At 42.3% G+C, this 23,861-nt stretch overlaps 1 long non-coding RNA gene across 1 annotated transcript; it reads left to right on the top strand.

Moving 5' to 3' along the window:
• The first annotated feature begins 3,407 nt into the window (after positions 1–3,407).
• On the top strand, positions 3,408–22,983 carry LOC142826806 (uncharacterized). Its single transcript, XR_012901057.1, has 3 exons — positions 3,408–3,584; positions 5,333–5,389; positions 22,134–22,983. It is a non-coding gene; the product is annotated as an uncharacterized LOC142826806 (long non-coding RNA).
• Positions 22,984–23,861: the final 878 nt, after the last annotated feature.

Below are 23,861 nucleotides of genomic sequence, written 5' to 3'. Positions count from 1 at the left end.
CCTCCTGTTCAATTTTTTTCTGTTATATGTCGATTGAAAAATGAGAATGCAGGAGTACACTGGGTCCATGTGAGCAGCAAAGGGTTAAGGAGCTATGACATGCAGGCCTAGGGAGGGCAGAAAGACTTACAGAATTGTTGCAGTCTGATGAAGATTAGCAGACCACCAGAGAAAAGCCCCAAAGCATCCTTCAGACCTTAGGAAAAAAAGTTACTATGGGAACAACCAATTAAATGAACCAATAAAAAAAGACATCGTCACCTCAACCGAACTACACAAACAATAAAAACACAGCCATAAATCAACTAAATGCTAAAATTAACCAGGAAGTGGAAAAAAACCTGTAAAATATAAAAAATTCCCTCACCCACTGAAAACATTAAACAGAAAAAAATGGGAGGCAAACTTCCACATTGTAAATAAAAAGCAGATTGTAAACACAAATACCACATAATGCTTATGTAATAAACTGAATATCTCTTGGCAAGAGATATATAGAAAATAACACTTTTTTTGAGGCAGTCTTAAAATGGCATTACTTTTCATATTATCACTATTTCCATAATATAAACAATTCCAATCCTGCAACATGTAGAATGAGAGGTCTCCCTTGACCATGGAGAGTCCCGTGCAAAGTAGACTATTTTTGTACAGTACTCAAATTTCCTAATAGCTACTTTCTCTTAATGTTTCAGCATTTCAGGAAGAGCATGTTGGTGTAATCGGTGAGCCAGGGAGACAAAACATATTTTAAGAAGTCTTAGATTAATGAAGAGACATGGAGAATTTAATCCACATCTTTTGGTTCCTCCTCATAAATGTTACATCAGCTGAGAGACTCTTGGACAGAGAGAGAGAGTTAGTGAAAGCCATTCTAGGGGACTGTTCTGAAATCAGGGGGAGTCTTTCCTAACAGGAGTCAAAACTAGCGTAAAGGGATCTGGTTCATAAATTATGTTTTGTATTTGGCCTTGTGAGTTTAAGGCCAGCCATTTGGCATAACATATGTGTTTGAGAGGACAGGATGAAAGTGTAAGTTATACCAATTTCAGTTCTCCAGACTTTTCTTAGTCTGGCGTAGCTTCACCTCTGAATATGGTCTGTTGTTCACCTCTGAGGCTTGCAAAAATGTATGCTAAGTAATTTAAGTAAAGCATAAACATTATCTAAAAGTAAAATTTGTCTTAAATATTACATTATGCAAAGTGCAAGCAAACTTAAGAGGAATTTATTGTCTACAAGCCAGAGAGGGAATCACAAGGAAAAAAAAGACAAATAAACTTCAACTGACAAACAGTTGTGACAGAATAAAGGTGAAAATAAAGCTAGGCATCCGAGATTAATTCACAAGCTGAAAGTATCTCGGAACTATGTACCATTGGTGTGTTTTGTTTAAGATTTGTGGATATGAAGACAACAAAAAGCTGCATTGTTTAAAAAACCCTTCTTTCTGCTATGCTTATCAGATAATGCAAATTCTCAAATTACACTTGTTTATTGCATGAAAAATAAGACTTTATAGTCCAAATTCTGAATTCAGTCTTGTGTTCATGAAACTGGATAAATATGTGATTTATATCAGAGATAGGCTTGGGAAGAAAAATTTGAATCCAAACCATTCCAGTGTATTGGGTTGTTCTTTTCCAGGCTTTGGTTTATGTCCATCTCTATCTCCATGTAGTTCCTTTCATCTTCTAAGCAGTATATAAACATGGATGAATCAGTTGATTCATATTAGAGAAAAAATAGTGAATTTTTGGTTGAATGCTTTCATTAATTTTATTTGGCTGTCCCTTGAGTTTGCTTCTTGCCATTTTTAGGAAAATAATGTTTGTCTCTCATGAATATTTGCAGAAGTATGTGAGAGTACAGGTGAAGAAAGTATCTTTGCATTCCTCCCGATAGTAAATTGACAACACTGTGATCAATTAACTAGTCACAACTAACAAACCAAATTCACATTACAATTCTCGACTATGGCAGCAAACAGTTCTTGCTTTATTCACAGAGTTAAAAAATTACAAATACCTTGAACAAATTCTAATAACAAATTCAAGGACACTATATTTTGCTCAATCATTCTGCAAGCAGAATAAGAGGCAAAATTCCTCAGATAAATTATTCATTTCAAATTATTTGCTTGCCTCCCTTGGTCTCCATTTTGTAGGTGGAGAATAAGATCTTCAGCTTGAATAAACCAGTGTAGCTTCATTGGCTCATTGGAGTGATTGTAAGTTAGGAGCTAGTCCTAACAAACCAAAACAGAGAGATTAAGTTATCAGACCAGCTTCCCAATGGAGTCTGTGTTAGAGAAGGGATTAGAGCTCAAAAATTCCTGGGTCCTAATCTGATGGTCAAAGCAAGAGTTGGGTCAATCATATATGGAGCTCCATTTGACACATGCATCTGAATACAGGGATTACGATTAATAGCGTAACCATGCTGTCCAACCTATTTGCCATGCTATTTTAGAAAACTGGGAGGAGGGGCAGTTCCATAGTGTGTTGTAATGCTAGGAGTGTAATGGGCAGGGCTATTAAACAGAAAGATGGAGTCATGATAGTCAGTCTCCACAAGAATCTATGAAGGTAGAATTTGTCTTATAAAGTCTCTGGTGCTGTTGATAATGCATGAAACAGAAACAATCTAACTTGACTCTTGATCCGCTTGCTCCAAATGGCTCCAAGGACTGCTGGAGGCAGGAGAAGGGCACAGCACAGGATGCTCTGGGTGACACTGGCCCCACCCTTGCTGCTTCTGCCTGAGGGCCCCGCCCCTTTACCTTGCTCAAGGTCCCAACAATTTCATCGTTTCTCCCTCAGTCAATTCAAAAAATTCTCTTCTCATTTACATGTCGTGGTGAAAGCGGTGTGCCATATTTGTTATATTTATGGTGTTCCTAGGATACTGGAGAAATAAAGTGGGTGAGGTAGTATTTCATTGAACCGACTTCTGTTTGTGAGAGACGTGAGTTTTTACACGGCTTTTGAAGACGCGCTCTGCCTAACACCAACAAAAGGTTGTCTCTCACCAACAAAATTTGGTTCAATAAAATATATTAATCTTGCTCCTCATGGTGAAAGTGGCAAATTTTACTGAACTTCTCAGAAATCAAGCACTTTCTAACCAAGCAATGTGCAGTTTTAAACAAGATACATCCAACTGAGACAGTGGACCAGGTAACAGTCTCTTACTGGACATACACTGATGTAACTTCATTGAATTCAAAAGAATTTACACCAGTGAGATATCAGAATCTGGCCTCTTCTCTGCATTTGAATATTTAAAATTGGCCCCTCTATTTCTGTAACTGAAGGTGACTCATTCTGGCTGGGAAAGCACAGAGGAGAAGAAATACTGTCATTATATCTTTCTCTCCTAACCCTGGATCTCCTTTGCAGGTCTAAGAGGCATGAGATACACTAGGTTTGAAGGAATGGGGCTGTGAATGAAAGGAGAAGCTACTTTCAACAGCACACCTGTTTGCAGAGATGGTAGAGGTGCACCTATATTAAAGCTGTTTGAATTTTGGGAAGCTCCCACATACATTATTGTGATTAGAAATGTGCAAGCACCTAGACAAGGTATATGTGCTATTTGCTAATGTACCTACAGATGAAATATGATGTTAACACTAACTATATTGTCCATGAAATTTGTAGTAGCAATGGCGGAAAAAAGTAATAAATTTCTATCAAAACCTATAGGTTTTTTTTATTCCCATCTGTATAAAATAGTTGAGAGCAATATACAGTGCTGTTTCCAGTAAATTAAATGATGCAGCCATCTAATTTATTATCAATTTAAATAAAAGATATTAACAAATAGTGCAGTATGGTTTACCAAAAACTGACTAATAGAAAGGGAATGGAGTCTTTCACAGTCTATTTTTATCCATAGTAATTGGAACAATTAAAAGTCAGAGGGTCTGATACCATATTGTTTTGTGAAGCCCATTCCAGTCACTGGAAGTTTGGTACAGGTTCTTAAAACATTACACTGATGTGTGTGAGCATAGTGTGGCAGCGCTGTGGCTATGCCCATGGGTCCTGCGCCTATGGTGGATAGTGATTAGCCTCAGAGGCTCAACATGTCCCACCATGTGACCTCTTTCTTTACTAGAGGCAGGGTTCATAGCCTACTGAGCCATACTCATCACAGGCTAGTCCATAATATGGGGATGAAACCCTTCTGTAATCCTTTTCTCCCCGTCTAGGGACAGACTCTGTAGTGGTGGAGGGAGGGATGGGGGGAACCTGAGCTCACCCACTACTCCAGGTTCCAGCCCAGGGACCCTAAGACAGCAGCAACAGATGGGGTTTGTTCTACTCTGCATCTGGCAACTACGTCCCTGGACCATTCCTGCCAGTACCTTTCCTCTGGTACCTGAGCAGCTTATTTTGCTCCTCCAATTCACTCTGTCTGACTTGAAGCTCCTAGCTCTCACCCAGACTCCTCTCACTCTCAGAACTTTGGCCCCTGCCTTTCTCCCTCCTCACACTTCTGAACTAACAGAAGAGGAGCCCCTTTAAACCAGCCTCAACTGATTCTTGATTGCCCCCAGGTATTCTGATTAGCCTAACTCCCTTGGCTCTGGAAGTCTCCTAATTGGCTCCAGGTTTCTAACTGGCCTGATTGTCCAGTTGGCTTCTAGAAAGTTCATTCTGGTTCTAGGACAGCCTCTGCCAGTTTACCCAGGAAACAGAGACCTCCTTACTCTAAGGCTAACACATCTCCCTTCAAGTACTCTTCTATGTCCATCTGACCTTATCCTGTCACAACAGAAACAAGTATATGAGTTGATATTTAGTATGTAGGAGGTAATTAATATTCTTATAGGTTTATTTTTGGTACGGAGGTAAATTTACACTACAGCATTCTGGTTGGTAACATTGCTATTGCCCATAACATTGTGTATATATTTCCATCTCTCTCTTTCTTTTTTGTTACATTGTCCAGATCTTCTTTCCTGCATGTGGGGCCTCACATTAAGATATCGTATTTTTTCCTATCTGGTAGCCTGTGGTTTGTCCGTCTCTGTATCACTTTAGTGTTTCTATTTTGGTGCAGACTTATAACATCTTTGAGTTCAGATCAAGGGTTTCTTATACAGATATTTTTGTCACGGACCAGCTTCCTTCCTATTTGAGATCATGCAGCCAACCCCTCCCATTCACAATCACATAACATCCCCATGACAACTACACAAATAGTTTACATGAAAAAGTCACATTAAGAGAGTATTTTAATGTGTTTTACAGCTGTAGTTAGTGCAATAGTTGTTTTATTCTTCATTTCAGCTTCTCTATCTCCCATCTGTTCTCTTTCTCAGAGCTGGAAATAAGGACAGCCAGCACCATGTGATCAGTCAGACTTCTGCAGACCAGTGGTAAGTTTTCTGTGGACCAACATATAACTTTACTTTTAAGTGACACAGTGGCTAACCCAGGATATCATAGGGTTAGATTAAAATCTCTAAGAGCTGTCATATCTTCAAAGGTAACATTTAATCTTGAATATATTCCAAGGGGGGGGGGGGGAGGGAACTGCCTGAATTTCAAAACACCACCACCACTAGACAGCGTTGCTCTGATAACTATTTACTTACCTTTCATATCCTTAGTTACAAAGGTCAAACACCTAAAAGTAAAGTAATCAACAGATAGGCACGCAACGGACCTTACACTGTTACACACAAATCTTTATTCGGCTCTTTAGTGTATTTTTATTGTAGAGAAGGAGTGGGGAAAGGTGAATAAACGTGCTTGCTTATGAAAAGCTACATATAACCTTATAACTGAAAGCAATTACGCTCATCCTAGCCACTGAGGAATAAAATAAATCAAACCTACTTAGGCTATCTTGCTTACTGGCAAATTCACGGTGTAGGCAGGGAACTATGCAACCTGGAATTACCCCACTTAGGAGGGAATGAGATGTGCATCATCACACTGTATGCTCATATTCTCTACTCTCTCTAAAAAGGAAGAGAGATTCCACATTATGAAAGTCAAAATATCACTGGGGGTATCACTCTTGTACCCCCAGCAGACCCTTTTCCATCACATCACTATTTCCATTCCTGTAACCAGCCTGTACTCTATTAGACCTTCAGTAGGCTTCTGCCCCCGAAGGCCTGAGGTAAAAGGCTGAACACTGGAATTCCAGGAAAACCAAAATAATCAGTGTTTTTAGTTGTGGGTAGCTTTTGTGGATATTTTCACTTTCACAATAATGACCAGGATCAGAAATGGTCTTTTCATGGTATTTCCACCTTCCTGGAACATTAGTGCCAAAAAAGGAAAGATCTCACATTATTCTATCCCTATAAATATTTTCTGGGACTTATATAAAGCCAATGAAAATATTAAACAAAGAAAACCTTGAATCACAAAAACTAGAATTTGTACACCCCTTTTCATAATCACTCAATAAATGACACTCTCTAAGTGTACTTAACTTTTCATATTTTCCATTCCCATTAGTGTAATATCTAATCTCCTGTCAAATCTATTCAAATCATATAAACTTTAAGGTATCCACATATCAAAAGGTCTCTAGAAATGAAATAATATTTTTAAAGATACGACCGACCCACTTATTTTCAAAAGTAAACTATTCAAAGTTAGATTGAGACACCATACAGTGACTCCAGCATTCATTCCCCATTCTTTTGCCTAGCAAGTACAGAGGGATATGGAACATTATCAACTGGGTTTTGGATCTTTTTAGCACAGTAGCTAGTTTAGACACAACAGTGATTTAAGGATAATGTATTTTATAATATTGTGGAGTTTTACCATGAACATTGGCTTTTGTGGCTTTAAATCAGGACCTTAAAAATAAGGTTACCAAAGTTTGTTATCTATGGTATCTCGGATCTTTTTTCCTCTTGATGTTAAATAGTCTTTTATGTCTAAGATACAATTTCTCTATCTATCTCCTATGTAATAGTTTATTGTTTCTAAACCCTATTGTGTCTAACATACTCTGATGCATGACCACTCCACTGAAATTCCCTTTTAAGGAAACTCATGTCAAGGGTGCATCTAAACATGTATTGTGTCACAGTAGGCACAGTGCACTGCATAAAGCAGAGCCAATTGAGTGTAAAAAGGGTCTCATTGACAGTAATCAGGGCTCTTTCCTCAACCCTCAGCCCAGCTTATTTAGTCTAGTAGACTATAAGAACGTATGCACAGACAAACTGGCGTCCTGTTGCATTCCTCAAGGATAAATAATTTATCAGGACCGATGCTGATTAAGTGCAAATGGCAAGAGTGTCAGAATTCCAGGTGACACAGTGGTGTGTGCTGCCTTTCACCTCCAAAGCATATGGGTCACATATCATTCCTCAGGTCCTCTTTTGAGGAATACTTAAGAGGTTTCTTGTTTGGGAACAAAGATCTTTTTGGGAAAAAACACATTCCCTCTGTTTACAGTCTCATAGTACATATAGTCCCTGAGTGTGCATTCATCAGGAGATAATTACGGTGGGTAGAATCCCTTGCAGCCAATCAGATCAATGACATTATCCAAATGACTTTATAAATTTTGTTCATTCAGTCTTAGCTCTTGGTTATATCATTTATATGTATCTGTTACACAGTCTCCAAAAGTTTATCTTTAGCATAACTTCATAGACTTTAACAGAGTTAAAACAGGGACGAATTTGGCCTAATGAGTTTACTGGTGCTTAGGCAAAATATTTGACTGTACCAGGGTGGAAAATTCTAAGGCCCGGATTTGTAAAGGTATTTAGCCAGGGTTCCTCACAATTGCATTTCTCAGAAGTGACTTATGTCTCATGGAACCTATGTCTCATGGAAAGTCAATAATATTTAGGCTCTTAAGACTCAGATCCTTAAAGGAATTTAAGCACCTAACTCCTGTGGTTTCAATACATCTGGGCCCTGGGTGCCTATGCCACTTTTGAAAATGGATTTTAGCGGTCTAAATCACAGGCTTTGCAACATTGAGCACTGTCATTAGTGCATGCACAGACACTTTCCTCCTCTCCATCTCCCCCAAACCTATCTAGACTACATGGAAAATGTATGAAATTACCTGAAATGAGCAACCCTTGAGCTCCAAGAAGTACGACCATTGTTTTGGTGCTGTGCAAAGATCAGGCTGAGCCACTACCTAACAATACATTGTATTAGAACTTCTCTAATAACTCCAACAGCTGCTGCACAATTGGAGCTATTGTTTTTAAGAGGACCCAACCCTTTTGTGGGTTGTGACTGCTTTGTGCCACACTGTGCAAATTCTATCAGACCCTGGCTGGATCACTGATGTGCAAGGAGGATCTTGAAGAGGTGTGGACAACATGGAAAGTGAATTTCCAAGAGGGGATAGGTAGAGAATGTGTCTTGGAGCGCCCCTTTGTTCCCCTGCAGTACAATTAGCAGCCACCTTGCTTACTCCAATTTAAGCCTGGAAACCAACCTTGCACATAGCAACCCTGGATTGGTAGTGCACCAATGTGAGCTTTACACCTTTTGCATTCTCCTAACCTGTAACCTGTTGTCTTTGCTCTTCACTTGCAGTCAAGGACATGGCTAATTTGTTTATAGTTTAAACTTATCAATTTCCAGGCTCCTTTGGTAGCTGAAATAACAGAAAATAAGCTTCAGCCAAAGCTTATTGTCTGTTAACAAAAGTTGTTTCTTGGATGTCCCTGCAGGAACTTCTCTTTCTTAACTCTTTGCTCCTCAGTGTCCAAGAGACACACGGCAACCCTTTTAATTTCTTATTGGAGTTAAGAAATTGGACCTGGTATTACACGTATGAAGAAGTTAGCCAGAATCTTTAGGAGAGTTCTGAGTACCTGATGTCAGAGTTCCGAGCGACCCCAGCACCTTAGAGGACGTGGCCTTTTAAGGACTAGAAGTAAACAGGCAGCAAGTTAGAACACCAGTGGTCCAATAGCATTCTGAATCCCTCTGCCAGTGATGTAAACAACATCTATGGGATGACACCAATGCAGTAAAGGAGGCAAAATGAGCTGTCTTGTTTGGTTTCCCTTAGAAGATTTATCTGAGTTGACAGTTTCCTGCAGAATGCTTTGATTTTGATAGGACACCTCTGATAATAGAACTACAGTAGTTTTAAGGCAGATCTGACTGCTGTTTATTCTAGTGATAGTGTGGGGTGCTACTGGAAGGACATCACAGCACTGTATCTCTTTCTTCTCCTTCCCAGCTCCTTTAAGGTCTTGTTGAGGAGCAGTTTCCTCCATGAATATATTACATGGACTCAGTATATTTTTTTAATGATACCTCCGATAAGTACTTTTGGAGCAACACGATGAAGGTAACTCTGTTTCAGAGCATTTAGAAGCCAGCAGAGTGATGGGAGTTGAAGTAGGAAGGTGCTGTGGGTGTATTCTGTGAAACACAAGCTACTTCAATACTACACGCTTCTTATGGCAGATGATAGCTACGCTACTCGGTGAAAAGCGGGCTGCATCCACATTGCAATGGACAGTGAAAGGTTTTGGTGGGGGGAAGGCACCAGATAAAGGCTCAGTCTTGCCCTGTGCTGGAATCTTTCCACTGCTGCCAGGGACGTTATCAGGAGCAGGGAGCTGCTGAAGTTTTCCCCTCTGGTGGGAAAAAGTTCTAGCAATGGAGGGCTGGCGGAGCCTTCCCTCACCTTTCCCCTAGAGTCATTCCCTGGTGTGGAGAAAGGCTCCAGCAGCTGGGAGATAGCAAACTGCTACACAACTGAATTAACAATGTGGATGGCGGGGCATGGCTTGGGTAAATAAAGAGCCGTGTAAGGTATGCAGTCGGGTACATGCCCCCAGCCTCCTGGCATGTCTGCTCTCAATCCTGCTAAACTGTGCCTCGCTGTCTGCACTGCTACTTAAAGCGGTGCTACAGGGGCTACCTGGGTACATGCTCTATACACCGTTGAAAGTGTAGCTTTAGCCAGAAAGATAGAAACAAAGCATCAATGTTCTTCCTGACAGGCTGCAACATAACACTACTTTCTTTCTTAGATTCTAGAAATCTAACACACTCACCAAATCCAAAGGGACATAGCACACAGGCTGCTACTGCTGGCAGAGATACAACTCATCTTGCTCAACATTGGAACAATTTTTACAGTCAGGGTGCAGAAAGCCATTGTAAACCTTCTGTGTGATGGAAACCATTTCCAGCCAGAGGATGCTGCAGTACCTCCTGCATGTCTAGTTCCAGCATCTGTTCTGGGCTTCCTTGTAGATTGACTGCTGAGAAGTCCAATCACATGCTTCCCTCTGACCTCTCTACTCCCCTCCCCCCCCAAATGCAGGACCAGGAAACCCCACAGAACTTAAAGTGATAGCTTGTAATTTTCACACCATTTTCAGTACATCACAGAAGGTTGATCTGGTATTGAAGCCTGGAAGAGAAATTCACACCTGATGAAACACAGTTTCCAAAGGATCTCCTGAGTTCTGCTGTTCAGATAAAATCATTAAAATGAGCCACTTGCAAGATGGTTATTCACTTTCAACCTCTGAGAATCAATATTAGGAATTTGTATTGCTGTCATGCTGTCATGGACCGAGAACTCCGTTGTGCCAGGTACTGTACAAAAAGAATGAGAGATGGTCCCTCCCCTCGAGAAGATTACCCTAGAGACATAGAACCGCTTCCTGAGCTGGTGTAAATTATCACAGCTCCAGCTAGTTCCATGGTTCTCTTTCAGTTTGTACCAGTTGAGGATATGGCCATAAATTGCATTGTGGTTGCACTTTTGTGTGGTATCTTGTGGGTCTGAAGTATTCAAAATGAAAGAGTGGGTGGGTGTTCATTGCCTTGAATCACGTTTATCTTGTTCTTGGAATACTGCAAAAGCATCTCTGTCAGTGATTGTTTTTAGCTCAAATTAACAAAGGTCATTTTGGATAACTATGCCTTGCCTTTGAAAAAGCACCGGAATACACCAAACGGCTCATATTATCCACATGTTTTAATGGAAAAGAATATAACTGGCACCCTTTGAAAGGGATTTTAAGTGGTCCATAGATTTCTAGAAATATTATTTATGTATAAATTACCTAAACTTTCACTGTGTGAATATTACACTCAATTGGCAACAAATAAGAGCTTGTAGAAATAAGTGATTTTCACCATATACCCCACTGTCAGTTCCTTGTAACCATGCAATAGGAGAGTGGTCTGGTGATAATGTAGAACTTTACTCACTTCCGGTGTTTTGTGGAGGGCACAAATCAACCTATGTTGTTTTTATGTTGTTGTCAGACAGCGGAGCATTATAGATGAGGTTAAAGCACTTGCACATGGTGGATTGTTTTGTAGGTTCATTAATCATCATTTATCACTTCAGTATGATCCTATGAAAAGCGACTCCTCATCTAGTCCCAGAAGAATTTTAGAAGCACATACTTGGAAGTAAAGGAGGAAGATGATCTCTCAGGGATAGTTTAACTTCCCTCACGGTTTCACAGCATCTGTGCGTGTTATCTCAAGTTCACTCTTTGCAAACATGGTAATGCTCATCGTAAACAGAAGTGACAGCCATAGGAAGGACAAATAAGCAGTTTTGAGAGCTGACATAAGTACTCTCAGCTTCTTGACTTTACTGATGACATAACTGCTGTCACCACAATCCATTGGTGCAGGGGAGCCAGAAATCAGCTGGCAGGGATGAAATTGTTCAGTGACTTCACTGGTAGAGTCATTTATTTAACTGTCCTTCTGAGCAATGTTAGGGCTCTTATATTGTCCCTAGGGAGCAAATACCGTATACCCGCCCGATAATATATGATAAAGAACACGTTTTTCTGAAAACATTTAGTACTCACATTCAAAACAAGGTAGGTATTATTTTACAGTTACTGTATAAGGTCTTGATTTTTCTTTCTGGCTGTTACTTGTTCAAAACAAACAAAGGGACATTTTGTAGAGTAACTCTTCATATGCCAAGAATGATTAAAAGTCTCGGGATTAGCCATGTTAGTCTGTAATTGAAAAAAACTTTACAAAACCATGAATGCTCCTATAGCATTACAAGTCCATTCATTATTTTTTAATTTTCTTCATATGCCAGTATATTATTAAGACTTACACTTAGTGATGGGGTTGTTCTGTGTCTTGTCTCTTGATTTTTTTTATTTGTTTGACAATGATGCAGATTAAAATGTATAGGACTCTGAGGCTCAAAAGGGTAGGTCTTCAATTAACTTCCCCACCTGGCTATTAGGGATCAAGTGGTTCTGTGAGGTTCATTCAGTGCCTTCATATTGTAAGTGATGCAGGGAGATGGGAAGTGTGTAAGGCCATGTTTACACTACAAATGTAAGTTATATTGGAAATACAGCTGCAGTCATAATTATTACATTGCTTGTACATGGGGATGTAACTATCCTTCTTGGGTCAGTGGTGCATGTCCTCACCAGGAACACTTACTTTGACGTTGAGTATAGTGCACCAAGAAAAGACATCCCACTGTGCTACTCACCCCATCCAGAGTAGGGTGTTTTGGGGACATTTTGCAATGCCTCATGGAGCTGAAACAAGTCACACGGGAGAATTGTCCATCCCATAATTTCATCTGCTTCTCATGGAATTTCACATCTCTTTTCAAAATCCCTGCAAACCTGCACATCCCTTCTTCACTGTCTGCCATCTCTGACTGAATTATAGATCCTGCACCTCTCTGCATGATTGTCATGAACTTTTCAAGTACAGGACATGCCATCCTGCAGTATTTGCAGAGCTGAAAGGGAAGTGATGGGGAACATGACAGTTCTGTGGAGGCTAGTTTGCTATGGACCATAGAAAGGTTCAATTCAAAGATGTTCGTGGTAATCATGAAGCAGTTGCAGACAGTGAAGCAGTGGTTCTGGGCTTGAGAACTAAGCACAGAGTAGGGACATCACATCATAGCGAGGGTTTAGGATGATGAGAAGTACTTGTGAAGCTCTGGGGCTTGTAAGGCCACATTCCTGGATCTGTGTGTTGAACTCACCCTAGCCCTCCAGTGAAGGGACACCAAAATGAGAACCATACTGACAGTTGAGAACTGGGTGATGAGTGCACTGTGGGAACTTGCTATGTCAGAGTGCTATCAATGAGTTGGGAATCAATTTGGAGTTGGGAAATCCACTGCAGGGGTCATTGTCATGCAAGTGTGCCTGGCCATTAATTGCCTCCTGATAAACGGAACTGTGACGTTGAGTGATATGCAGGACATAGAAGCATAGAATAGTAGAACTGGAAGGGACCTCAAGAAGTCAAGTCCAGTCCCCTGCCCTCACAGCAGTACCAAGCCCCATTTACATCAGGACTGGGCAAGATGTGATCCAGGGGCCGGATCTGGCCCACCTGATACTTTGAACCAGCCTGAGGACAGTATCTGGCTGCTTTCTATTTATATCCTGCTGCTCATGCCACCAAATTTCCAGGCAGTATCTCAGGCAGCAGGATCCTATTTAAACAGCTTCAGGTGCTACCCCGGCAGGGGACAAAGCCTTGAGCCTTTTAAATAGCTGCAGCAGCCTAGGGTGGCTTCCAGGCAATGCGGTAGCGGCGGGGCCAGGATCCTGAAAGCCCTTTTCTGTGTTTTTAATTCAAAGCCTCCAGCCCCAGACAACCCCGGGGTGAGGCTAGTCATCTTCCGCACCAGACCCCACCCCTACTGGGGGTGAAACCAGCCTGTGACCAGGCACCAAAATTCATTAAGTGGCCCCTCTGCCAAAATTATTGCCCACCCCTGAGCCACCCTGTGGGCATCTAGCAAAGCTATTCTCTCTGTGATGATCCATAGCCATATCCAGTGAGCTCTGAACACCTGGGAAAATTGGCGAGCCTGGGAAGAAAGAGAGCAAAGCAGCTAAGTGCAGGTGATACACTACTAGCATGAAACTCACTCCACAGCACTGGAAACAGTCAGTCACCTGTCAATGCCTCCAGGGCAGGCGTGAGCGTACAGCCCTAACCTGTAGTCATTCTAAGATGCTCTGAAAGTGCCACCTTCTTACCCTAAGGCATTACTCCAGACAGGAAAGCAAAAAGAAGCAAAACAGGCAATGTAAACAAGAACTACAGTCGATTTAAAAACATTCAAAGTAGCATGCCCATTGTTGCCGTGTGACCATCACATTTTCCTTTCAAATTAAAGACTTGCTCTCTGGCTTAGGCCTTTCAGCCTCAAAAAACCCACATAAAGCAAGAGTGGAAACTGATGGCAAAGGACATCCACAGTGGGTTTAAAAAATGCTGAGGTATGTGTGATTTTAAAAATCAATGTCCCTGTGAATTCTATAGATTTTGAAGGGCAATGAGAGCCCCAGATGATATTGTTTCTTAAAATCCCTTAATTAAAGGTCTTTTTAGTAAAAAACTGAACAAACGGGAAAAACGTAAGATATCCGAGCAAGTCACCCAGCAGCCAATTGGCTAACCTATTCCATAACCTCACACTACACAGCAGCCAGTAGGTGCCTGTGAAATAGAAATGCACAGGGCAAGGAACAGAGACAACAAGGGTCCAAGTTTACCTTCAGCTGGTTATCCAAAAGGACAGCATTTCCTGAAATGCTGCTTCAGCCAAGAGTGTTTTAAAAATCCATGCAGCACAGTTGTTTCCAACTACTCCTAGCATACAAGACATTTCCTTTGCATATCTGTCCCCGGTCATGTCCCCTGATCAATTTCACACACTAATCAAAGTCTAAGTTTAAATTTAAAAAAACCCAAAGTTTAAATAAGCCCTTTGAATGTAGTGTCATTTGCTGTTCTCAGCCAAGTTGGTCTCCATAAGGAGTATCTAGGCTGAATGAACTGGCATGATCACTATTAAGTGAAACTCTTAGATATTATTCCAAACACCGCTCATTTCTTAAAGGGATACAGCTGACAAAATGCTTATGGACAGTTTACCATGGTAGTGAATGGTTATGCAGGAATGGACTTCCCAAATTGCTGTGTGGAGTAACATTCCTATGTTAGCTCGGGACCACCTTGGCAGAGAACATCAACAGAAAGGATTACTTTTCTATGCTGATGTAAGGCTATGTCTAGACTACAGGGTTTTTTTTTTTTTTTTTTAAAAAAAGTGGCCTTTTTTCAAAAACACTTCACCTGCATCTAGATTGCCGCCGCGTTCTTTTGAAATTAAATTGAAAGAATGCAGTGGTTTTTTTCGACAGCGGTAAACCTCATTTTACGAGGAAGAATGTCTTTTTTCGAAAGAGCTCTTTCGAAAAAAGGCGTTCTTGACCGCAAACAGATTTTGAAAGAGAGCATCCAGATTGCCTGGATCGCTTTTTCGAAAAAAGTTGTGGCTGTCTAGACAATCTATTTCGTAAGAAGGTTTTTTGAAAGATTCTTTCGAAACAGCTTCTTTCGAAAAAAGCATGTAGTCTAGATGTACCCTAAATGTTAGTAGATCACCAGGGATACTTTAAGCATCTGTATGGGCTGGTATATGATGTGTGCATCTTTAGGTAGACAGTGCTATTTAGAAAGGGACAAGCAGGGGCCTTCTTTCTGGATCAGCAGTTTACCATTGGGAATGTTGAAATGACAGTTGAGATCCTGAGAGACCCAGCCTATCCTTTGCAAGTCCCAGGTCTCATGAAGCCATCCTTTGGTCACCTTGACAACACCCAGGAGCTCTTCGACTACAGCCTCAGGGGGTGCAGATTGACAGTTGAATGTGCTTTTGGCCATTTGAAGAGACACTGGCATTGCGTGTTTATGAGATGATTGGACTTCAGTGAAAAGGTTAGTCCAGTGGCTATAGTTGCTTGCTTTGTCCTACTACCATCTGTGAAGCAAAGTAGGGAAAGTTCCTGCTAGAATGGAGGGTGGAGGTGGAGCAGCTCTCTGCTGAATTTGAACAGCTAGAAACAAGGGCTACCAGAGGAGCTCAGCATGGAGTTATATGGCTCAGAGAAGACCATTTTAATTAGTGTGTGGGGTGGTAAGTGTCCTCCTCCTAACTCTTCTCTTTTGTAGCCCAGGATGATTCTTGTAGTGAATGCTGGCTGTGTAGGAATGTAATATTTTCAATTCACCTATTAAAATTGTTTATGAATGATGTTGCGGTTTCTCTGAGAGAGTGCAGAAAAAGGAAACTGATCTCAGTCAGACCTGCTCATCACCAGGCATGATATGTTTTGAACTAATAAAGATGAATTATGTTCTGACAAATAGAATGGTATTCTGTAATATGAACCAGGCAAATAAAAACATTTGGAACTTAACAAAAGTTAATACATTAAAACTTATGAAGGGGAAAGAACAGTCATTTCCATTCCTGATGAGGAGACTCACACACACATGTACATCTTTCACATGTCAGTATATGTGCAGTGTTGTTGCCTTTAATATCCTCCACAGTGAAGTAGAACAGGTAGTGCAATGACCTCTGCAGCCACATGGGATGTTGAGGGGGAGAAGAGGTCCCAGTATTGAGTTTTCAATGGCTTGAAGAGGAAGGCAAGTATGGGATTGTTGAAACTCGAGGTCCACCAGTCTGCGGCATCTGTATTTGCTGCCTGAGAAGCCACATTATGTCTGGATGCATTTCCTTCTCCTTTTCCTGCTTGTACTCCCATGTCTTTTCTCCTCTCTGCCCTTTAGTTATTCACGGTGTCTGAAAAGATTGTCTTCCCAGCCCTAGTCTTGTTCTCTGTTGCAGCCCAGGCTTGCAGCATATCCTGGCACATGTCTTCCTGAGTCCTCTTCTTTCTCCTCCTTTTCTGGCTCAGGCTTTCTATGGCTGTGAAGGGGGAGACTCAGAATGCCACACAGGCAGCAGCTGCAGAGACAGCATGCACAGGAATCTTTGTCAGCATGTTTATATCAGAAATTGAACCGTAGGATACTGAACTTACTCCCTCTTTGATTCCCTCAAAATTGAAAATCAGACTGAGACCACAAGAAAAAATGCACAAATGGATCTTCTCCATAATACTGTGTCAAAATTCACATCTGCTGCTGTGACAGACATCGGCCTCTGCTCTCTGAGAACAGTTGGTTTGGTGTAGCTTCTGTTTCGTCTCTCTCATCCGTTTTTACTTGCAACAAGATTTCCAGTAGCAAATCCCTTTAATGGCTTTGTAATACAACAAATGTAATATGTCATACATTTCATTATATTTCATGTGATACAATGATACTGCTCTTGGAAAGCATAATATTTAAAGGATTTTCTCCGTGTGTGTTACCTAGCAGAGAACCTGTTCCCTGTGATGAGAGGGAACCTATTTGCTGTGATGAACCCATTTGCTTCACAGGCAGGAGAATGTTTAGATTGCAGACCTAGGGCAGTCTAGAGCTAGAGAGACTATACCATGTGGATATAATGCTTGTAGTCCCCTAGAATATTAAACTGATTCATGTGAGTACTGACTAGAGGCAATATTGATGTGTCTGGGAAAGGAGTCGGCCAATAGTTGACATGAAAACACACATAATTTGATGTGAAAATAAATTGTGCTGAAGAGTGGCCAGAGTCTATCCCTGATACAGCCCTTGGAGACAGGGGGTTGTATGCTACAGTAACTGGAACTTCAACAAGAAGCCTTGTAATTCCTAGCCAAGAGATTGTCTGGTCCTCCAGGCTCGCTGAAGGGAAACCTACTGGCTGACTCAGTAGGAGCTGTGCTGAGCTTCTCTCAGCTGGAAATCACACTCACATTCAGCACAGTACAGTATGTAATCTTTTCTTTCCATTGTCAAGGCTGCACATGGGAGGTGATTCATGCCCTTATTGCCAGTTGCAGTAACCAGCAAATCGTCGCCAAATACTGTATGCCAAATTGAATCCCAGCATATACAAGTGCAGCGTGGTTGATTTCTGAGGAGATGCATCTGCTTGGACCATCCCAATGAACAGATGCAATCTGCTCAGGAAACTCTTCTGAGTTTTTCTGTTTTTTTTCTTTAAAGACAGGATCTCAGAGTTATTCAAAGGAATTAAATGCGTAGGAAATCCCCTTCAGGAATGAAAAAATGTAAAAAACCTGGAGGGTTTTTTTTCATGATAGAGAGCATAAATCGGTGAGAGAAACTCATGTCCTATGGGGAAATGCAGCTTAAACTGTCATGTTTTTAAGAGCGGTGTCTTCCACATCTTCTCTGCTAATGTTAATAGCAGATAAGACTATATTTGTTAAATAACTCATTAATGGCAACAGGTCTGCTTGTATGTACTGCTATTGGGTATTTGTTGTCTAAAAATCATGCCTCTCAATGCCTGCCATCCCTACCTGTCATTCTCCACTAAGCTACATAATACATTCTGGGGGCAAGTGAGCAGGCTCTGTTTCCATGCTTAACGAAAGCTCCTCTCTTATCTTCTTATCTTATCTTCTTGGCTCAAAGCAGCTTTAGGGTAAGTTTGTTTTACAGTGGATAAATGGTTTACCTCAGCTCTAGTTTATTAAAGGCATTGAACTATAGGAAGGTGAGGGAAAAGAGTGTTTGAACAGTTCCAGAACTGGATTAATATCTCCACATTTTCTGTGAGCATTCACTCAGAAATGTCATTAGCTTCACCTCTTTTGAGTTCACTTTGCACATATGTCCACTCTCCACAAATGAGCTTACTGGCAGAACATTGGAGAGAGGGAGCAAATTTCAGAACCGCTAATAATCAAACAGCTGATTTAGAAAATTATCTTTGCTCAAATGGAAAACAAAACACCATGTTCCCTATATGGTCAGTTATAACTGCCTGACACAGCTTAAATTTAGAACACTATTTTATTGCAATTGTGGCAGGGCCAAGGAACCCTAAGAACAAGAATCCATTGTACTAGGTGTGCAATGAGCACATAGAAGAAGACTGTTCCTTCCCCTAAAGAACTTGCAGTATAAAAAAAAAGAGACAATTGGAGGATGAAACAGACACCTGCAACAAAGTTGCTGAAGGAAAAACTAGCAACAAATTGCTCACAAACAATCTACAGTTAATCAAATCATTCAGAATGTAATTCACTCCTGTACCAGAAGGACAATGTTATACTTGAGACTCATTAAAACTCTATGGCTGCGTCTAGATTGGCATGATTTTCTGGAAATGCTTTTAACAGAAAAGTTTTCTGTTAAAAGCATTTTCGGAACAGAACATCTAGATTGGCACGGACGCTTTTCCGCAAAAGCACTTCCACTTTTTGCGGAAAAGCGTCCGTGCCAATCTAGATACGCTTTTCCGCAAAAAAGCCCCGATCGCCATTTTCGTGATCAGGGCTTTCTTGCGGAAAACAAATCTGAGCTGTCTACACTGGCCCTTTTGTGCAAAAGCTTTGCACAAAAGGGACTTTTGACTGAACGGGAGCAGAATAGTATTTCCTCAAGAAGCACTGATTTCTTACAGTAGGAAGTCAGTGCTTTTGCAGAAATTCAAGCGGCCAGTGTAGACAGCTGGCAAGTTTTTCTGGAAAAGCAGCTGATTTTCCGGAAAAACTGGCCAGTCAGACTAAACCTCTCTGTCGACAGAGAGATGTAGATTAGGCATGTCAAAATTGCTAATGCAGTAGGGATTTAAATAACCCGTGCTTCATTAGCATAAACATGGCCGAAACGGAGCTTTTCCAAAAAAAATGGCAGTCTAGATGTGGATATGTCAAAAATAAACCCCTTTTCGACAGATCCTGTAAACGTCATTAATTCATTCAATAGTGAATCAAGTCACAAACTACTTGAATTCAATTGAACAGAAAAAAGAGGCTAAATGATTAAATACATTATTACTTACAGTCAGTGCTTATAGATACCGTTCATCTCAGGATAAACCTGTTGCTGGGAGGAATAAGGCCAGTTTGCATTATGTTTGTAAGAGAACCATCATCAGAGAAGGCAAAAAAAACCACACACACAATCCTCCTCTCCCCCCCCCCAAAAAAAACCCCAAGGCATTCTTTTAATACAGCCCAGCATTGAATAAAACATACTATTGTTAAACAGAGATCCTGTTGTGGAATTTGAACAAACCTACCACAAGCTATCACATTCACAATCCTAGATTCATAAAAATCTATGTCCAGGCTTGAAACCAATATAAAATCTAATTCCAGCTCCTGTTTTCAGATTTCAGCCTCACATATTCTGCTCCTGAATTCAACCTGGCACTTGACCTGCCTATAAAAATGGAAAGAGGAAGCAGCAGTAAAGCCAAGCAATCTAGTCCCCAAAGATTGAGTAGGTAGTCTGAAGTAGTGGACAGCTTGTTTCTCACATTCTTATCTATGCTTTAATATCTAAAGTAAACTTTTCAGTGTAAGTGCAACAGAAAACAATTAAAATAACTTCACACTTTATTTCTTCTATGACAAGAACTTGGCAGTATCATGAATAAGTATTATGTTCCTTGTATTTTCCTATCTTTATATGTATTTTGGAGCAATGTTTGCAGCTCCAGAAACCCTGTTTTATCACTCTAACTTCTTCAGAAAAATTCCATTTCCCCTGAAAATGTGAGAGTTTCATTTCCCTCAAGGGAAGAAATGTTTATGCCAAGTTTGAAGTCAATCAGACAAGGTGTTTTGGAGAAAATGATTTTTGAACTTTAAGAGAGCTTTTTATACTTTTCAAAAGTGTCTTCAAACATTGAAAATAAATAAAATAAACACTAAAGATCTTTGGGTATTTTTGGAAGATTGGTGATTTAACTCTGATGTTTGGTTAATTCTGAAGGTTTACGCAGTGCGATCATTTCAAGCTTAAGAACTCTATGTCGCCTTAGAGTTTATAAATTTCTCAATAGATCTTGAAGTTTGTAAACTCTACAGGGTTTCAGGTCTGCAAAAAAAACTGGCTAGGTTCAAAGACTTTAAAGTATTAGCCAGTCATTGCTTTCTTAAACTTCAGAGCTCAGTTAGCTGATTTGAATGACTTTTATGGCTACTTTAAAAATGAATAGTCCTGTGGCATCTTAACACTAGGGCTTTATTTCAAAATAACTCCCCTTTGGTCAAATTTATAAGTGGAGTGTCCACACTACCAAGCCTGCTATTTTGAACTAAGGGGCCACTTATTTAAAAATGTATACTCCTGCTTTTCTCGGGAAATAGCGCTAATTTCAAAATAGTTATTTGGAAACCGCGTTAATGTGGACGCTCTGGTGCTGCTACTTTGAAATAACTACTCCCCAGAGTAATTCAAACTATTTCATCCCCAGTGCTTCCTGGAGCTCTGAGGCTATGTCTAGACTGCAAGCTTTTTTTCAAAATAAGCTTCTCTGGAAGAGAACTAGTTCAGGCAGGGCATTAGGTCAGCAGTTGCTTCTGGGTGCTGTTGTCTAAGACTAGCTGAGATGCATGCTTAAAGGGATCCCTCCCTCCCCTGGACAGCCATTTCTCAGCTTCTGCTGCATGCTTGCCTACCTCTCCAAGTGGCAGCAAAGCTCTTGCCGTGCATGCTCTGGTTGCCCAGCTTTTGGACAGCACAGCACACCCCTTGCTATGGAGCCAGAGCTGCCCCTGGGCATGTGATGGCCCCATACTGCCATGCTGCAGTTTCTGCAGTACTTTGTGCAGGCTGCCTCAATGGTCCTGCACAAGCTCGACACCGAGCTCATCAACAAGACCCTCTGCCTGAGTACGGGAGCAAGGCCCTTGCAACCGCACCCCATAGTGGAGAGATGGTTCTGGAGGGCTGCACACCAGTTCTGACTGGAGGAACTGGCTGGTTATGGAGTGGTGGGGCAACCAGCAGTGGTTCCAAAACTTCTGCATGAGGAAGACCACCTTCATGGAGCTGTGTGCCTAGCTTGCCCTTGCCCTCTGATGACATGACACTCAGATGTGACCCACCATCCCCCTGGAGAAGCGGGTTGCCATCGTCTTATGGAAGCTCACCACCCCAGACAGCTACTAGTCTGTGGGCAACCACCATCGGGGCCCTCCTCATGGGTACTCTCGGGCTGCAGTCTGGAAAGGAGTGCGGGGGGGGGGGGTGAGCTGGAGATGGGGATAAGCCTCCATCCCCAGGGGCTTCTGCAGTCCCACCCTCACACAGCCCTGCAGGGGAGATGGCCTCATAAGAGGTAGGGAGTGGGGTGTTAAGGGAGTAGGGAGTGGGGGACTCGGGGACCTCCCATGAGCTCAGGCACCCCCCTCTGATTCTCTGTTCTATGTGTTTCTTTGTCTCCTTCTGCAGCTGGTGAGGGCCATCAACTCCATCCTGTTGCACAGGGTCATCTGCCTGGGTGACCTGGACTCCATCATGGCTAGATTTGCAGCCCTGAGCTTCCCCAACTGCGCAGAGGCCATAGATGGAACCCATATCCCCATCTGAGCACCAGAACATCGAGCCGCACAGTACATTAACTGCAAGGGCTATTTCTCGGTGGAACCACAGGCCCTGGTCAACCACTGAGGACAATTCATGGACATTTTCATTGGGTGGTCAAGGAGGACACGTGATGCCTGCATTTTCAAGAAGCTAGAGGCTGGCACATTCTTCCCCCAGCATGACTTTAGAGTTGGGGATGTTGAGATGCCACTGTGTACTGTGGGGGATGAGGCCTACCCCTTCTTGCTGTGGCTGATGAAGCTGCACACTGCCCACCTGGACCTGAGCGGGGACTGTTTCGATGCCTGCCCAGGCAAGGCCCGCATCCAGGTTGAATGCACCTTCTGCCACTTGAAAGTGAGGCTCTGGTATCTCCTAACCTGCCTGGATGTCAGAGAGCACAACATCCCTGAGGTGATCTCAGCCTGTTGTGTTTTCCACATCGTTGTGGAGAGCAAGGGAGAGGCCTTCCTTCCAGGATAGGGAGCAGAGGCCAGCCAGGAGGGAAGGGCCTTCGAGTAGCTGCATATGCCATCCGCCAGGCCCATCAACTGGGGGTGCGCATCCGGGAGGCCCTAGGGAGAGTTTCTCTGAAGTACTCCAGTAACTCTCCCCAGGGCCTCCCCACTAGGGGGCTGTGCCTTGGCCCTCTCTGCCTTTCCCACAACAACTCTGCCCTTCCTCCCTTCCCTGTACACTCAATAAAGACACCAGTTTTGTGCTGAAAACCAATAACTTTGTATTTTTTTATAATAAAATTAACTGGAGAGGAAGGGGAGGGGCTGAGAACCTGGATAGGGAGAGGGAGGAGGGGGGCTCAGAGCTGGGGCTGAGAGCGGCGCATGGTGCAGCTGGAAGTGCCACCTCAGGTCCGGGGGGGGGGGGCAGAAGGCAGGGACAACAGGGGGATAGGCAGGAGGGGGGGCTGGAGCGGAGTCAGGCATGGCGGGGGTGGGGGTCTGGCATAGGCATGGTAGGAAGAAGGGGGGTGGGCATAGGCATGGCAGGTGGGTAGGGGGGGCAGGAGCAGGGACAGGAACCGGGTATGCCATCATCTCCCGGATGGTGGCACACATGTTTTGGCCCTGCTGCGCCAACTCAGCCCACATTTGTGTCTACCATTGTGCATCCTCCAGGACATAGATGTTAATGTTATGAAGTCTGGAGCCGAGATCCTGCAGGGCCTCCTCCTCATCCCACACTGCCAGGAGGGCCAGGATCTCTGCCCCAGACCCCATTCCTGGCAGAGTTCTTGGAGCCCTGTGCATGCTCCCCGTGAGGGCCAGTGGGCTATCGGGGGAGGTGGTTGCTTGAGACTGGGCCATGGCTCAGGAAAAGTGTGGCAGTCTAAGCCTCATGGGGTATGTCTACACTACAAAGTTAATTTGAACTAACAGCCATTAGTTCGAATTAACTTTAATAGGCGCTACACAGGCAAACCGCTAGTTCGAACTTAATTCAAACTAGCGGAGCGCTTAATTCGAACTAGGTAAACCTCATTCCACAAGGACTAACGCCTAGTTCGAATTAAGTAGTTCGAATTAAGGGCTGTGTAGCCACTTAATTCGAACTAGTGGGAGACTAGCCCTCCCC

Source organism: Pelodiscus sinensis, chromosome 2 (genome assembly GCF_049634645.1).
Source record: "Pelodiscus sinensis isolate JC-2024 chromosome 2, ASM4963464v1, whole genome shotgun sequence".
Taxonomy (NCBI): domain Eukaryota; kingdom Metazoa; phylum Chordata; order Testudines; family Trionychidae; genus Pelodiscus; species Pelodiscus sinensis.
This window is presented reverse-complemented; position numbering and strand designations above follow the sequence as displayed.